Here is an 18803-nt window from a genome sequence, read left to right as displayed (position 1 = left end):
GTAGAGGTGCTCAATGAATAAGAACTGTTTGCACCCAGGCTCAGACCAAGTCTCTCTCCCACTCCCAGAGAGGAGGGAAGGAAAAGATGTTAATTTCAGATTCCCAAATTCCTTCCTTTATTATATATATATATATTTTGATGGAGTCTCACTCTGTCGCCCAGGCTGGAGTGCAGTGGCACGATCTCAGCTCACTGCAACCTCCACCTCCTGGGCTCAAGCAATTCTTCTGCCTCAGCCTCCCAAGTAGCTGGGACTACAGGCACACGCCACCACGCCCAGATGATTTTTGTATTTTTAGTAGAGATGGGGTTTCACCATATTGGCCAGGCTGGTCTAGAACTCCTGACCTCATGATCCACCCACCTCGGCCTCCCAAAGTGCCGGGATTACAGATGTGAGTCACCACGCCTGGCCCCTTCTTTCTTTTAAATCGGATCCTTCAATGACTTAGAGAACAACTAGCTTTCACTCTTCCTCAGACAGCAACAAGTGTATGGTCAGCAACCAGAGCCTTCCACAGCCTCCAGGTTTACAATGAAGTATACTAAGACTTTGAAACCTCTCCTTCTACCAGCATGAAATTCTCTAGTGTGACTGGGCAGCCCGGAGTTCCTGTTAGTATCTCATAGAGTGCAAATAAGAAAAGGAGGAATCTTTCAAGAAAAATAACTTAGTCTAAGCCATAAAGGTCAAGAACTAGAATGCTGCATTTGTTCTGTTTGCAGAAAGAAAATTAAAATTTGATAATATGGTTCAGAAACAAGCACTGAAAGTATCCATGGGGGAGAGGTTCTAGGACCTCCTTCGGATACCAAAATCTAAGGATGCACAAGTCCCTGACATAAAATGGCATAGTATTTACATTCAGCCTACTGTGTATATCCTTTGGTATAATTTAAATCATTTCTAAATTGCTTATAATACCTAATACAATGCAAATGCTATGTAAATAGCTTTTATTACCATATTGTATAGAAAATAACAAGAAAAAAGTCTGTATATATTCAGTACAGATGCAATTTTTTACAAGTATTTTCCATACACTGTTGATTGAATCCATGGATGCAGAACCCATGGATGCAGAAGGCCAACTGTAACTGACCTACAAAAAAGAAAAGTCTATATAATAATAACAGTTAAAGCTTACCAAAGCTAACAACCAAATTCACATAGGTAGGAAGGAGTTTGATTCCATATGCTTTCTTTTCTTATTACAGTTCTAAAATCCTCAAGTTTGAAATGAATGATAGAGGTCATTTAGTCAGTTTCCTCATCACTAAGATGATACCAATAATAATAAATCAAGGAACTGTGCTCCAGTTTGTAAACTTCTCCATTAAAACATAATTAGGGTTACCAGATTTAGGAAATAAAAATACAAGATGCCCCACTAAATTTGAAATTTTAGATAAACAAATAATTCTTACTATTAATATATGGGACATACTCTTTAAAAAATATTTGTTGTTTTTCTGAAATTCTAACTTACTGGGGCAGCCTACATTTCATCTGGCAATCATAAATATGATGTAAGCACAACATTCCACATATGATCTGACCAAAAGAATAGATTTTCCTGGCATGTTGAAAGGTACAATTCAAGGCAAAGGGATGACATTTTACAGTTTTTAAACCATAAAGCACTTGTGAAGCACTTTAAACTTGACTAATAACTTCCTTTGATTTCAGTCCTCCCAAACTGACACTCAAAGAAATTATGCTCTTTGCTCAATGTCACACAGCTAGTAAGTTAAAAAGTCTCGCATTTAAATATAAATAATCGAACACTGCTGCTACTCTTACTACTATTGCTAATAATGGGCAGCACGACTATAATTTATTAAGTGCTCACTATGTTGTCTGTCAGTTGCTGTGTTTACAGTTTATAAATCATCGCTTCCTATAGATGAGGACAAACTTTCGCATAGAAAAGGTTTCACTGAATACTATTTAGAATCTTCTAAACAAATTTAGTCCTAATTTCGATATGATAATGAATAACTAAATTAAGCAAAAGCACATTTTACATAATTTAGTACAAAACTTTATAAATTCCTGGGAAACTACTTGGAGAGCCATTGTCTATTAATATTTACACATATGTCTCTCAGGCTTTGAGACCCTTGAGGACAGAAAATATGTCTCAGCCACCACTGTACCTTCATTGAGCCTGGCATCAGTACTTTGCAGAGAAGGGACTCAAAAAGATATGTGTGTTAAATGAATGAACAAAAGTCTGGAGAATATGAATTTAAGATTATGGAAGAGATCAGAAGACATCTTTTTTTGATAAATAAAACTATCACAGAGAGGCTTTTAAGAGAATAAATAGATAAATCAGCAAGAAATATAGAATAAGCCTTACTTCTCCAAGCTGTTGCTTGAAAAAATATTGTTAGAGAAAGGGAGAAATGTAGAAGAGAGCTAAAGGTCTTCATTTAATTAGGCAGTATTATTATGACTCTTTAACAGACAACTCACTTCTTTGTGCAGCCCACAATATACACAAGGAGTAATCCTAGCAAGAGCCTGCCTGCTGCTGCAGCAACATAAAGTTTTGTTAAGAGACTTTTAACTGTTTGGTAGTGATTACTAGGAAGATGAACTGAGGGGCCCATCAGCAAAACCTACCCAAAACCTACTGCTAGGGTATAGAAAAGCATGACAGAAGAGAGGAGGAGGAAAGGAAGCAGGAGAGAACAGAGGAGGGAGCACGCAAAAAGTATTAGGAAAACAAAAGGAAATGAATTCAGTAAGCATCAGGAAGCCAAATTCTAGCCCTCACTCTGCAACCTGCTAGGGACAGAATTAGATGAGGTCCTTTGCTTTCTGGGCCTCAACTCTTCTCAAAATAAAGGTGTTAGACTAGAATAACATTTCCCCAAATAATGTATGTAGACCTCAGATTCACAGGATACTGTTAGGTTGTATGCAAAAGGAAAAATGCACTTCTGTGATAAATCAAATTTGGAAAATGCTGGATTAAGCAAAACAAATGGGTTTCTTTGTTCTAGGATTTCCCATGCCTTTGAAGCTCTAATATGCTTTCTTTTTCTCATCTTTAAAAGGGGATAATAATGCCTACACCATAAAGTTCTTGTAAAGGTTAAATGAATCAATGCTACAGAGCTTAATAAATGTTAGCTTCCATTATTATGGCTATGATCATTATTATTAGTAATCTGGAAAGGAGAGGGATATAGAATATAGCATCCTCCACATTTAGGAATCTATAGAATTGTCTTATTCATTGACATGTGAACTTTCTCATTGGGGGCTAATATTTCTCATTACACCACCTGAGAAATCCTATCTAGGATGATCCTCTGGTCTCTTCCATATCTGATGTCCTGTGACTTCACAGTAAGGCTTCCAAACATAGGCTCCCATACCCTGAGCAAGCATATAAAAAAGCCCATAACAAGTACTGCATGAGTGTTTGTTGAATGAACACATGAATGATTCACTTTTAAAGTCGAGAACATCCAGTTCACAGGCTCAAATTACAGCCCTGCCTCCTGGCTGGAGGTGTTTTTCAGAGTCTGTGGTTTGGATATTCTAACAGGGAAATACGAACTTTCAGTATATCTTCAAATGCTCAGTGTTATCCCCTCCCAGGCTAATTTGCCTGCAATCATCCAAGCCGATAGCTGCTTCATTCATTCACTCATTTATTCATTCATTTAACAAATATCTACAAAATTCCCCCAAGTTCCATGCATTGTTACAGCAATGAGGAGATGATGATGAATCATTCACAGAACATGCCTTCACAGTAACTGCAGTCTCCTAGATGATAAAAGATATGTACAGTAATCATAATTTAAGGTGAGTAGTGGGGAGAGCGGCCACAGTTCAATGCAGTCACAGATGACAGTTGCCTTTGAAAAGCAGGAAAGTCTTCAGGAAAAAAGGCATGTGGCATTTAATGTGGATTTTAAAAGATCTGGACACATGGATATTTTAGGCAGAAGGAACTCATGAATTAATACCCCCATAATATCAACAACCTAAATCATAATACAGGCCCCATCATATGCCACAACCTAGCAGTGTGTGAAGCCCTGGAATTATGTCACAGGTCTGCCACATACTAGTCACTTGGACTAAGAAGGTAATCTCTCCCATTTTCTTGATTACTTGTAAAATGTGAAAATTAATGTGAGATGAGTAAGCAATGGTAATACTTACAATTTATTTAGCCCTTGCAAAATTACAAGTACCATTTTAAGCCTTTTATATGGATTAGCTCATTTAATCTTGACAACAAACACATTTCTCAGGCAAAGTAATTTGACCAAGGTCAAAGAGCAATGAGGATTGAAACCTAGACTTTTCCTCAATTCCTTCTTACGATAGACCCTGACCAAATCCTACTAATTGGTATTATCTCCATTGTTCCAGCGAAGAAACTAAAGCCCAACAAGATTAAGAAACTTGCTGGCCCAAGATTACACAGCTAGTAAGTTTCAGGTCTGGGGTTCAAACTCAGACCTGTTGGATTTGCCTGCCTGTGCTCGTAAAGACCTCACATGTTCTTAGGATGACAGCAGCAATAGCATCAACAATAGCAACAGCAGTAAATGTCTATAAAATCACTTAATATGTGCCAGACACTGTTTTTGCATTGCATATAGATTAACTCATTTAGTCCTCATGATGATCCCATGAAGTAAGTACAAGTGAGAAAAGTGAAGTATATAGAGCTGGTAGGTAAATTGCCCAGAGCCATACAGCAAGGCATTGGCACACCTGAGACTTGTACTCAGGTAATCTGGCTTCAGACTCTGAGTTATTAACTATGACTCCATAATCCTTCTTTACAGGAAGGGGTAGTGGTTAACGGGATGCATTTTGGAACTTTAAAACCACCTATCTTACTCAGGAGAAGCTCTAAATAATCTAAATTTCAAGGGCGACATATCTATAATACAAAGTGTTCCATGAGGATTAGTCCTTTTCTGAGTTGGGTTGTTCATATTGTCATTAGATAGACTGAGTAGGAGTTAGGAAAAGATTTCATCAAATGAATGAATGATGTGGAACTTTCCATATGTTTAAATTGACTTTGTCTATAAGCACCCTCATAGATGACATTTCAAAACTTTTAAAATAGGAGCATAGGCCGGGCGCGATGGCTCACTCCTGTAATCCCAGCACTTTGAGAGGCCAAGGCAGGCGGATTATGAGGTCAGGAGATCGAGACCATCCTGGCTAACATGGTGAAACCCCGTCTCTACTAAAAATACAAAAAAAAAAAAAAATTAGCCGGGTGTGGTGGCAGGTGCCTGTAGTCCCAGCTACTCAGGAGGCTGAGGCAGGAGAATGGCATGAACCTGGGAGGCGGAGCTTGCAGTGAGCCAAGATCATGCCACTGCACTCCAGCCTGGGCAACAGAGCGAGACTCTGTCTCAAAAAAAAAAAAAAAAAAAGGAGCATATATCCAGTGTGTTATTGCATTTGTGTGCTTACATACTACATATAAAAAGAAGTGGAGGTAGCTATTAAAAGTATGATAGCCAAGTTAAAAAATACACCTTGAAATTAGAAAAGATTAGAGTTTCCAAAGCATAAATGAAAGGAATCCTATGGAGTCTTTTTATTTTTACCATTTCATGTTCTGTAACCTTCATTTTAATGGTAGCTATCATCTTCTCAAATGTGGTAGGCATTTTCTTAAGCTAGCAATGATCATCAACCCTTGGAATTAAAAGGCACCAATAATCACCTGATAATTTGTGCCAGTGAAGCCATTTCCTGATGCTTTCTTTTGGTCATTTGTATTCAAAATTGTGAAAAATGCATAAGGTGGATTTTCTGTTGAAAACAAAAGGAAGATGTATTTTGGCTAACCGCTTTGTGCAAGAGTTGTTTAGGAAGTAAGAGCTACTGTTAAACAGCAAGATAAGTGTGCAATTAGTGACAACTGTGGAGGAATTAAAGAGCAGGAAAATATTACAGTGAGTCTAAGCTAATGGCATGAAAATAAAAACTCTTCACTCTCAAGGCAATCTCCTTTGCCTCCTTGCTTTATATTTAGAGCCCTTTTCAATTGACTGCAGGTCATGAAAAACAAAAAAGAAATTATCATCCATCTTTTGCTTGCATTTGAAACTGCAATATGAAGTCATTATTGGTAGAAGTAAGTCATTTTAAAAGTTTATTACATCTATAATACATATAAAATATTAATAATGGTATTTATTAAAATATAATGATAACTAACAATTCCTGAGAATCACTATGTGCCAGACTCTATCCTTGTTTCACAAGCATTAGCTCATTTAGTCCTCACAATGTATAAGGATGAGTCATGTTAACCACTGAGAAAATGACAGCTCAATGAGCTCAAGTAATTTATCAAAGACCATACAGATTATCAGGGGTGAAGCAGGATTCCAGCCTATGGCCATCTGACCAAAAACCTGCTCTCTTAATGGCCATTCTGTATGCCAGTTTTTCCTGTTGTTATTTCCTCTAGGCTTAAGCAATTCACTTGAAACAGCAGAGAAATCTAATAATGGCTACATTATTATTTGATAGTTGCATAAATTTGAGCTTCTCAAAAAGGAAGCTCTGAAACACAGGAAAGTGCCTGGGATACTGAAGCCACAGGGTTTATAATAATGTCCCTTCTTGGAATCTTAAACCCAGTCAATGACTTAGGAGTAATTGGTAATTAAAAACATTATTTTTACATTAAAACTAATCAGATGGAGTTGATGAAATAGAAGTCATATGCATTTTTAAGGTAAAAAATGAGGATTCAAAGAAATGTTGGATTCAGCTCTATCTCCCAAAAGGGCTAAGGCCCACACCTAGAAGCGTGATTCATCCTTCTCAAGTCAACGTCACACCTTACCCCACCCAGCATCCTCCTCCTTCTGATGGTAGCACTGTGATTTCCCTCTAGGGAACCACACCTCATACACACTCTCACTTCTGGTGATTCAGGATGGATCCCATTCCTGGCTCTATGGAAAGCCTGTGAAACAGATCTGACCAATGGAACTCAATTATAGAGTCGCATTATAGGTAATTGGGAAAGAGAAGTTCTTTGTCTGGACTTGAAGCTGAGAGGAGGACGCCCTGGAGCTGCTCTGGGCCATCTGGCCACTACATGGGCAGAGTTTGTTGAGAACAAAGCCCACACGGAGGAAATCAGGGCCAAGTGATGGGGCAAGACCAATTCCTGCTGAAATTGTTTGAGTCTGGCTATGCCTGAGGCTAACTCCTGAACTCATTAGCTATGCAAGCCAGAAATTTTTTGTGTGTGTAACTGTGTTTGTGCTTCTGTCACTTGCAACCAAAAGTATCCTAATACTGTGTCCATCAATCCATTTGATTATTATGAAAACTCAGATGTCAAGCTGTTGGCAAAGGATGGAGAGAAAAATTCAGGGCTGCTGGTGGTGTTTCCACAATCTAGTTTATCTTCATATCATGGGAGAAAAAGGATCAGGACCCTAGAAAAAGGAGATGCTTATGGAAATGAACAGTCAGGACCCTCTACACTTACACAAGCACATAAATCAAGCAATGAAATTAAAATGATTTACCCCGCCCCCCACAAATGGCCAGGATTCCCAGAATAAATAATTCTTTCTGTTCCCATCATAATACAATCGTTGATATGCCTGGGTAGAAATGACCTGCATGATGAGACAAAGAAGAGAATAAATGTGAATTATCAATTATCCTACCCTTTAAGAAAACCATTTGCTCTTTTAGCAAAGATAGAAATAATTTAAGAATGATGCTTGTTTATACGTATTTCTACACACCTGCTCTATTATTCAAAGAACCTGAGTCTAGAACTGGCTGTGATTTTATTTGTTGGGCTCTTAACTTGGAAACTTTATTACCTGTTAGCTCCATAAAAGTAGAGTGGTGGCCAGGTGTGGTGGCTCATGCCTGTAATCCCAGCACTTTGGGAGGCCCGGGTGGGTGGATCACGAGGTCAGGAGATCAAGACCATCCTGGCCAACATGGTGAAATCCTGTCTCTACTAAAACACAAAAAATAATAATAATAATTAGCCGGGCATGGTGGTGTGTGCCTGTTGTAGTCCCAGCTACTCAGGAGGCTGAGGCAGGTGAATCGCTTGAACCCGGGAGGTGGGGACTGCAGTGAGCTGAGATCATGCCACTGCACTCCAGCCTGGTGACACAGCAAGATTCCATCTCAAAAAAAAAAAAAAAAAAAAAGCAGAGTGGTATCAAAGAATGACCAATGTCAAAGAAAGCTAAGCTAAGCTCTGAAATCCAATCTCAACTGTGTTAACTATTGCTGTGTGGGATTGGGATTGTGACCTTGAAGGTATCCCCAGGTTTGGCCTCACAGTAATGATCTCAGTTTCTTTCCTGATCATCAACACACTCTCATCACCTTTGCCAGACCAGTCTCCCCTTCCCCTTGAACTAATTTCTACCAGCTGTCTCAAATCTTGCTGTTCTACCTACTGGGAGGCCCTCTTCTGCACCTGTCTCAATCTCACCTCCCTCCCAGCATCCATTTTAAGTCCTACCTACTCTGCAAAGTCCTCCTTACTATCTCAGTATACACTTATTTCCTCCTTCTGAGTTTTCAGAGCACAGAATACCAAGGAGGATGGTTTCAAGTTATTTAGTCCAACCCCACCCTCTTCCCACCAATCTGTGGTTTATGTTTTTAGCCACTGTAAGCATACATTCCTGCCTGAGGCCTGAAATTCATACACATGAATGAGAGGTGCAGGGAGGAAGAAAATGGGGCTAAGGTACATATTGAATGTAGGACTCACTGAGTTATCATGTTTTCTGAAACATTACACACACACACACACATACATACACACACACAAGCCGAACTGTTGGCTGACAGAACCCTGTCAGGACCATGGACCACCAGTCTGGAGCCTGTCGTCTATCATCTCAGCCATGCCATGATAACGAATCCTAACTGAAAACTACAGTTATGTGGAGCACACTATTTCCTATTCCATTTACTTCAGCTCTATTAGAAATCCTTCTTTAGAAATCAATTAATACCTAGAGTCTTTGCGGCATGAGGAAGCACTCAACCATCTCAAATCTCTTGTATCATTCCACAGGTATTTCAAACGCATTAATAATCTTATTCGCCAAATGTAAGCTTTTTGAGAGCAAGACACAAGCTGTTATGTGGCACACAAGGTTGGATTAGAGATTGATTTTATTCCTTCGACTCATGCACCATATACTGACTATGGAAGTGTCTTGTTTGAACATAATTTCTCTGGAGGCCTATTTTAGAAAATGACAAATGAAGTGGCAAAGCAATTAAATCCAAAATGCCCACCCACAGGATGTTGGAGAGGATCTCTCATTTCATCCAGAAGTGTTGATTATGATATGATTTTGTTGTTGTTGTTTTGATGTGTCTGGAAAGTAAAAATTCCTCAAGCATTCAGCACCCTGAAGTTATGCATAAATGTAGCAATTAAGTTTTCTTTTTTCCCAAGCTGGTGTCAGGAGGAATAAAACACCAAAACACATTAAATCCACTTAGGCAAGGCAGGTTTTAAAAAAAGAAAAACTTTAATGGGCCAATATCATGTCAGTAATTCTCAGCTTCAGTTTAAAAACAGATATCATGGTTATTTGACTAATTTTCCTGCCATTTTCATATACTTTGGAGGTTTTCTTACCTATGCCATCAGCCAGGTTAGGTCCTACCATCTCTCAGGTGAGGCTCGTTTAGTTCAGTGCAGCCAATCAGCGCCAAAGGGCACAGCTCAGAAGTCCTAAACATCCTCTGTAAGGGACCAATAAAGAGAACACGCTTGCTAGCCATTGCTGACAATAGAACGAAGGAACAATCAGGGTCTCAAAAAGTCCCTTAAAGAAAAGCACCTGTGGCCGGGCTAGGTGGCTCACGCCTATAATCCCAGCACTTTGGGAGGCCGAGGCGAGCAGATCTTGAGGTCAGGAGATCAAGACCATCCTGGCTAACACAGTGAAACCCGTCTCTACTAAAAATACAAAAAATTAGCCGGGCGTGGTGGCACATGCCTGCAGTCCCAGCTACTTGGGAGGCTGAGGCAGGAGAATTGCTTGAACCCAGGAGGCAGAGGTTGCAGTGAGCCAAGATCACGCCACTGCACTCCAGCCTGGGTGACAGATGAGACTCCATCTCAAAAAAAAAAAAAAGAAAAGAAAAGAAAAGAAAAGAAAAAAGCAAAGCAAAGAAAAGCACCTGTATCCATGCCTGGAACAGAGTTGACACTTGACTACTGATTGGCAAATGAATGTTGAATGAGGAAATAACTTCCTAATTTGGTTAGGTTTTAAATTTGATAGTTTTGCAACGAAAAGGAAAACAGAGGTAGGGAATCCAGAAATTGATTATTAAATGACATTTACTTATTTTACTCTAGAGTGTGAATGAGACATTATTCTGTTAATGTTGTACATACGTGTGTTTGCTTTTTATAAGCTTGCTCAATAAGAAACTCACCCCCACACATTTTATTTCTTCTGTATGAGCTCATTAATATCAAGAAATAATGCCTGAAAACCCTGTGGGGAAAATACTATTTTAGGTTAATAGTGCTAAATAACAATAATATTTATTGAGTATTTATCATGTTCAATGAACTTCACATATATTTTCTCAATCTTCCTAACAACCATTTGAAATAATGAATATCATCTTCCATTTAAATATGAGAAAACTGAGGCACAGACAGATTAAGTATTTTACCTACAAGAATATAATTTTGTTTTGAGACAGGGTCTCACTCTGTCACCCAGGCTGGGGTGCAATGGCACAACCGTGGCTTACTGCAGCCTTGACCTCCTAGGCTCAGGTGTTTCTCTCACCTCAGCTTCCCAAGTAGTTGGGACTGCAGGCATGCACCACCATGTCTAGATAATTTTTTGTATTTTTTTGTAGAGATGGGGTTTTGCCAGGTTGCCTAGGCTGGTCTCAAATCCCTGAGCTCAAGCAATCTGTCCGCCTCAGCCTCTCAAAGTGCTGGGATTACAGGTGTGAGGCACTGCACTTTGCCCAGATACAATTATTAAATAGGGGAGTTGAGATGTGAACTCTGACTTCAAAGACAGTGAATGTAAACACTGTGTTTTTGAATCCCACCTTTATTGCACCAAATGGTGTCCCAGTGAATCACTTTCATGAGACACTGGTGTTCCTAAGTAGCAACTAGCTTAAATTCACCAAATTAGCATCTCCAAATCTGTCTTCCATGGAATGCCACTCTTCTGTCAGGTATTTATTGGCAGAACAATTTGATCAATTATGTTTTAGAAACTTGAAAATAAGCCAGGGCAAACAGGTTGCTCTACTATAGCACCCCACAGAGCCTCGGATATGCCAATATGGGTTGCACTTAAAGTAAAATGCAAACTCCTCAGCATTTACCAGACCCATCACCTGGCTTCTGCCTACCTTTCCATATTCAAACCATGACACTCACATCTAATCCCATGCCCTAACCAACACCCCTACCTTCATTTCTTCCCCTCAGCCGGACTTCACTGCCTCAGAGTCTGTCTCAGCCCTTGCAGCTCCCTGTTCACTCAGCTCTTCCCATGACTGACTCTTGCCTCTCACCTGTCAGTCCTCAACTGAAATGTCAATTCTTTCATCAAGCCACCCCATCTAAAGCACATCTTGCTCATTCCAGTTATCCTTAACATATTACCTCTTTTATTTCCCCCACAGTCCTTGTTCATTTCCGTATTTCCTTATCTGTTAATTGATTATGGACCCTCTTTAACTGAAAGGTCCACAGGAACATGAGGATACAAAATCCAGAAGGACAAGGACAGTGCCTATCTTTTTGTTTTTTTTTTTTTTTTTTTTAAGACGGAGTCTTACTCTGTTGCCCAGGCTGGAGTGCACAGGCATGATCTCGGCTCACTGCAGCCTCTGTCTCCAGGGTTCCAGCAATTCTCCTGCCTCAGCCTTCTGTGTAGCTGGGATTACAGGCATACGCCACCACACTCGGCTAATTTTTATACTTTTAGTACAGATGGGGTTTCACCATGTTAGCCAGGCTAGTCTCAAACTCCTGACCTCAGGTGATCCACCCACCTCGGCCTCCCAAAGTGCTGAGAGTACAGGCTTGAGCCACCGTGCCCAGCCAGACAGTGCATATCTTACTCAGTGCTAAGTACTCTTTACTTACCACAATCTCCAACAACTACAGATGCCCGGGAAATGTGTCAAATAAATGAATGAATCTCCAAGTAGACCTAGCACATTCTAAAGAAATCTGGCCATACAAGATCCTCTTTTAAAAATACCTATTATAGCTCACAGAAAGTTTGTATTCCACAGAAAACAGTTTGTGAAAAGCAAAACTAAACCAAATAAAGTCTCAATATTACTCAAAAGAAAGGAAAATTTAAACTATACCATTTCTGGCCTATCTTAGAATAGCTGTGCATTAAAATTAATATTGTTAGGGGTAGAGAGGGGCAGAGCAAGATAGCTGAATAGGAAGCGCCACTGATCATTCCCCTCCACAGGTACACCGAATTTAACAACTATCTACACAAGAAATCACCTTCTTAAGAACCAAAAATCAGGTGAGCACTCACAGTACCTGGTTTTAACTTAACATCACTGAAAGAGACACTGAAGAGGGTAGGAAAGACAGTCATGAATCGCCAATGCAACGCAACTCCTCCCCTTTCCCCCAGCAGTGGCCAAGTGGCATGGAGAGAGAACCAGTGTGCTTGGGAGGGGGATGGCACAGTGATTGTGAGTCTTTGCATTTAACTCAGTGTTGCCCTATCACAGTGCAAAGTAAAATCAGCCTGCACTCAGTTGATGCATGCCCATTGAGGGAGCAATTAGACAAGCCCTATCCAGAGGGGAACCACTCATCCCAGTTCCAGCAAGCCTCACCACCATGGGATAAACTACCATGGGGCCCTAAATTAACTCAAAAGGCAGTCTAAACCACAAAGACTGGAACTCCTAGGTTGAATCCTAGTGCTGAACTAAGCCCAGAGCCAGTGGACTTGGGAAGCATCCAACCTACTGAGATACCAGCCAAGGTGGCTAAGGGAGGGCTTGCACCAACCCTCCACCAATCTCAGAAAGCACAGCTCATGGCTCTAAAAGAGACCTCTTCCTCTCGCTTGAGGAAAGGAGAGGGAAGAATAAAGAGGACTTTGTCTTACATCTTGGATACCAGCTCAGCCACAGTAGGATAGGGTATCGGTCAGAGTTGTGAGGCCCTCATTTCAGGCTGTAGCTCCCAGATAACATTTCCAGATGCATCTGGGCCAGAAGGGAACCCACTGTAAGGATCTAGTTATGGCAGAATCCATCACCTGCAGAATAAAGAGCTCTTGGGCCCTGAATAACCACCAGTGCTGCCCAGGTAGTAGGTCATGGGCCTTGGGTGAGACTCTGAGACATGCTGGCTTCAGGCACCAGCTTGGTCACAGTGGATAGAGCACCAAGAAGGCTCTTAGGATCCCTGATTCCAGGCCTTGGCTCTTGGATGGCATTTCTGGACCTGCCCTGGCCCAAAGGGGAGCCTACTGCCCTGAAGGATGAGTCCCTGGGCTGTCAGCATTCACCACAAGCTGACTGAAGAGTCCTTGGCCTCAAGTGAACATTGGTTGTAGTCTGGAAGTACTCCCTGTGGGCCTGTGGTGGTGGCCAAGGGGTGAGTCTCATCTGCCTGCAGAAAAGGGAAGAAAGAGTGGAAAGAACTGTTTTGTAGTTTGAATGCCAGCTCAACTGCAGTATAATGGAACACCATGTACATTTCTAAGGTTTTATTATTATTTTTTTACTCAATTCCCTGGCTCCTGGACAGCACCTCTGGACCAGCCTGAGGCCTGGGGGAAACTCACTACCCTGAAGGAAAGGATACAAGTCTGGCTGATTTCACTACCTGCTGATTGTAGAGCCCTTGAGCCTTGAGCAAACAGGCGGTTGCCAGATAGGGGTTACAGTGGCCCTTGGATAAGATCCAGTGCTGTGTTGGCTTCAGGTCTAACCCAGAGCAGTATTAGAGGTGGTGGCCACAGGGGTGTTTGTGTCACTCTATGTGCAGCTCCAGGTGGCTCAGCACACAGAGAGAGACTCCATTTTTTTGGAAGTAAAAGAAGAGAACAGAACAAAAGTCTCTGCCTGGTAATCTAGAGAATTCTTCTGCATATTACCCAAGACCTATTTATGAGATAAAAATAGAAACAACAGAAAGTTAAAAAGTGGGGGAATGAAGTTAAAGTGTACAATTTTTATTAGTTTTCTTTTTGCTCTTTTGTTTATGCAAGCAGTGTTAATTTGTTATCAGCTTAAAATAATGGGTTTTTAGATAGTATTTGCAAGCCTCATGGTGAACTCAAACCAAATAAATATATGACAGATACACAAAAAATAAAAAGCAAGAAATTAAATCATATCACCAGAGAAAATCACCTTCACTAAAAGGAAGACAGGAAGGAAGGAAAGAAGAAATTGAACACAAAACTACGAGAAAACAAATAACAAAATGGCAGGAGTAAGTCCTTGCTTATCAATAATAGTGTCGAATGTAAATGGACTAACCTCTTCAATAAAAAGACGTAGAGTGGGTGAATGGATTTAAAAAAAAAAAAACAAGAATCATTGATCTGCTGCTTATAAGAAACATAGTTCACCTATCAAGACACACGTAGAGTGAAAATAGAGGGATTGAAAAAGGTATTCCATGTGAATGGAAACAAAAAAGAGCAGGAGTGGCTACACTTTCTGAGACAAAATATATTTCAAGACAAAAACTCTAAGAAGAGACAGGAAAGGCTATTATATAATGATACTGGTGTCAATTCAGAAGAGAATATAACAATTGCAAATATACATGCATCCAACACTGGAGCACCCAGATATGTAAGACAAATATTATTAGAGCTAAAGAGAGGGACTCCAATACAACAATATCTAGAGATTTCAACAACCCACTTTTAGCATTGGAAAGATATTCCAGACAGAAAATCAACAAAGAAACATCAGACTTAATCTGCATTATAGACCAAATGGATCTAACAGATATTTACAGAACATTTCATCCAATGACTGCAGAATATTCATTCTTTTCCTCAGCACATGGATCATTTTCAAGGATAGACCATATGTTGGGTCACAAAATAAGTCTTAAAACATTCAAAAAATTTTAAATAATACCAAGCATCTTCTCTGACCACAACAGAATAAAACTAGAAATTAAAAATAACAGGAATTTGGGAAACTATAAAAATACATGGAAATTAAACAACATGCTCCTGAATGACCAGTGGGTCAATGAAGAAATTAAGAAAGAAATTGAAAAATTTCTTGAAATAACTGATAATGGAAACACAACATATCAAAACCTACAGGATACAGTGAAAGCAGTACTAAGATGGAAGTTTATAGCTGTAAATGCCTACATCAAAAAAGAAAAACTTTAAACTACTTCATACATCTTAAAGAACTAGAAAAGCAAGAGCAAACCAAACCCAAAATTAGTAGAAGAAAAGAAATACTAAAGATCAGAGGAGACAATAAGTGAAATTAAAATGAAGAAAACAATACCAAAAATCAACAAAACAAAAAGTTGGTTTTCTGAAAAGATAAACAAAATTGACAAACCTTTAGCCAGATAAACTAAGAAAAAAAGAGAGAAGTCCCAAATAAATAAAATCAGAGATAAAAAAGGAGACATTATAAACTACATGGCAGAAATTCAAAGGATCATTAGTGGCCACTATGAGCAACTATATGCCAATACATTGGAAAATCTAGAAGTAATGAATACATTCCTAGACACATACATCCTACCAAGATTGAGCCATGAAGACACCCAAAAACTGAACAGACAAATAACAAGTAATGACATCAAAGCTATAATAACAATTGTTCCAGTAGAGAAAAACCCACGACCTGATGGCTTTACTGCTGAATTTTGCCGAACATTTAAAGAACTAATACCAATCCTATTCAAACTGTTCCAAAAAATAAAGGAGGGAATACTTTTAAACTCATTCTACCAGGCCAATATTACTCTTATGTGAAAACCAGACCAAAACACATCAAAAAAAAAGAAAACCATAGGCCAATATCCCTGATGAATATTTATGCAAAAATCCTAAACAAAATACTATCAAACCGAATTCAGCAGCACAGAAAGATCATTCATCATGACCAAGTGAGATTTATCCCAAGGATGTAAGGACGCGAGGATGGTTCAACATACACAAATCAATCCATGTGATACATCATATCAACAGAATGAAGGACAAAAACCATACAATCATTGCAATTGATGCTGAAAAAGAATTTGATAAAATTCAACATCCCTTCATAATAAAAACTCTCAAAAAGTTGGGTTTATAAGGAATATATTCAACACAATAAAAGCCATATATGACAGACGCATAGCTAGTATCATACTGAAAGTCTTTCCTCTAAGATGGGGAACATGACAAGGATGACCACTCTCACAACTGTTATTCAACATAGTACTGGAAGTCTGGGCTAGAGCAATCAGACACGAGAAAGCAATAAAAGGCATCCAAATTGTAAAGGAAGAAGTCAAATTATCCTTGTTTGCAGATGATATGATCTTATATTTGGAAAAACCTAAAGCCTTCATCAAAAAAACTATTGGAACTGACAAATTCAGTAAAGGTACAGGATACTAAATCAATGTGCAAAAATCACTAGCATTTCTATATGTCAGTAGCAAATAATCTAAAAAAGAAATCAAGAAAGTAATCTCATTTACAATAGCTACAAATAAAATAAAATACCGAGGAATTAACTTAACCAAATAAGTGAAAGATCTTTACAATGAAAACTATAAAACCTTGATGCAAAAAAATTGAAGAAGACACCAAAAAGTAGAAAAATATTTCATGTTCATGGCTTGGAAGAATGAATATTGTTAAAATGTCCATACTACCAAGAGCAAATCTACAGATTTCATGCAATCTCTACAAAAATACCAATGACATTCTTCACAGAAATACAAAAAAAATTCCTATGGAACCACAAAAAACCCAGAATAGCCCAAACTATCCTAAACCGAAAGAACAAAGCAGGAGAAATCACATTACCTGACTTTAAATTATACTAAAGAGCTATAGCAACCAAAATGGTATGGTACTGGCATGCAAACAGACACATAAATCAGTAGAACAGAATAGAGAACCCAGAGATAAATCCACCCATCTACAATGAACTTATTTTTGACAAAGGTACCAAGAACATACATTGGGGAAAGGACAGTCTCTTCAATAAATGGTGCAGGGAATATTGGATATCAATATGCAGAAGAATTAAAGTAGACCCTATCTCTTGCCATATGCAAAAATCAAATCAAAATAAAGACTTAAATCTAAGGCCTCAAACTATGAAACTACTAAAAGAAAGCACTGGGGAAACTCCCCAGGAAATTAGAGTGGGCAAAGAAGTCTTAAGTAACACCTCACAAGCACAGGCAACCAAAGCAAAAATGGACAAATGGGATCACATCAAGTTAAAAAGCTCCTGCACAGTAAAGGAAACAATCAACAAAGTGAAGAGACAACCGACAGAATGGGAAAAAATATTTGTGAACTACCCACTGACAAGAGATTAATAATCAATATATATAAGGAGCTCAAACAACTCTATAGGAAAACATCTAAAATCTGATTTAAAAATGGGCAAAATATCTGAATAGACATTTCACAAAAGAAGACTTACAATGACAAACAGGTATATGAAAAGGTCCTCAATGTCTTTGATCATCAGAGGAATGCAAATCAAAACTACAATGAGATATCATCTGACCACCATTAAAATGGCTTTTATCCAAAAGACAGGCAATAACAAATGCTGTCAAGAATGTGGAGAAAAGGGAACTCTCATATACTGTTAGTGGGAATATAAATTAGTGCAACTGCAACCACTATGGAGAACACTTTGGAGATTCCTCAAAATTTTAAAAATAGAGGTACCATATGATCCAGCAATCCTACTTCTAGGTATATATCCAAAAGGAAAGAAAATCAGTATATTGAAGAGATATCTGCACTTCCATGTTTATTGCAGCACTATTCACAATAGCCAAGATTTGGAAGCAATCTATGTGTCCATCAACAGATGAATGGATAAAGAAAATGTGGTACATATACAAAATGGGGTACTATTCAGCCATAAAAAGAATGAGATCCTGTCATTTGCAACATGGATGGAACTAGAGATCATTATGTTAAGTGAAATAAGCCAGGCACAGAAAGACAAACTAAGCATGTTCTCACTTATCTGTGAGAGCTAAAAATTAAAACAATTGAACTCATGGAGATAGAAAGTAGAAGGATGGTTTTCAGAGGCTGGGAAGGATAGTGGGTGGGGGTGAGAGGGAAGTGGGAATGGTGAATGAGTACAAAAAAATAGAAAGAATGAATAAGACCTAGTATTTGCTTGCACAACAGGATGACTATAGTCAAAAATAGTTCAATTGTACATTTTAAAATAAGCAAAAGAGTATAATTGAATTGTTTGCAACACAAAGGATAAATGCCTGAGATGATGGATACTCCACTTACCCTGATGTGATTATTATGCATTGCATGCCTGCATCAAAATATCTCATATAACCCATAAATATATACACCTACTATGTACACATAAAAATTAAAAATTTTAAAAAGTTGTGGGAATATTTCTGATAAAATTATTAAATGTAGTAATTGGTATAATTATGTTCAATTAGATCAATTAAATATGTCTAGCATTTCTAGAATGAATATGGAATTTTTCATCCTCAAAAATATACCTGGGCCAGA

Source organism: Pan paniscus, chromosome 4, assembly GCF_029289425.2.
Source record: "Pan paniscus chromosome 4, NHGRI_mPanPan1-v2.0_pri, whole genome shotgun sequence".
Lineage (NCBI taxonomy): Eukaryota > Metazoa > Chordata > Mammalia > Primates > Hominidae > Pan > Pan paniscus.
This window is presented reverse-complemented; position numbering follows the sequence as displayed.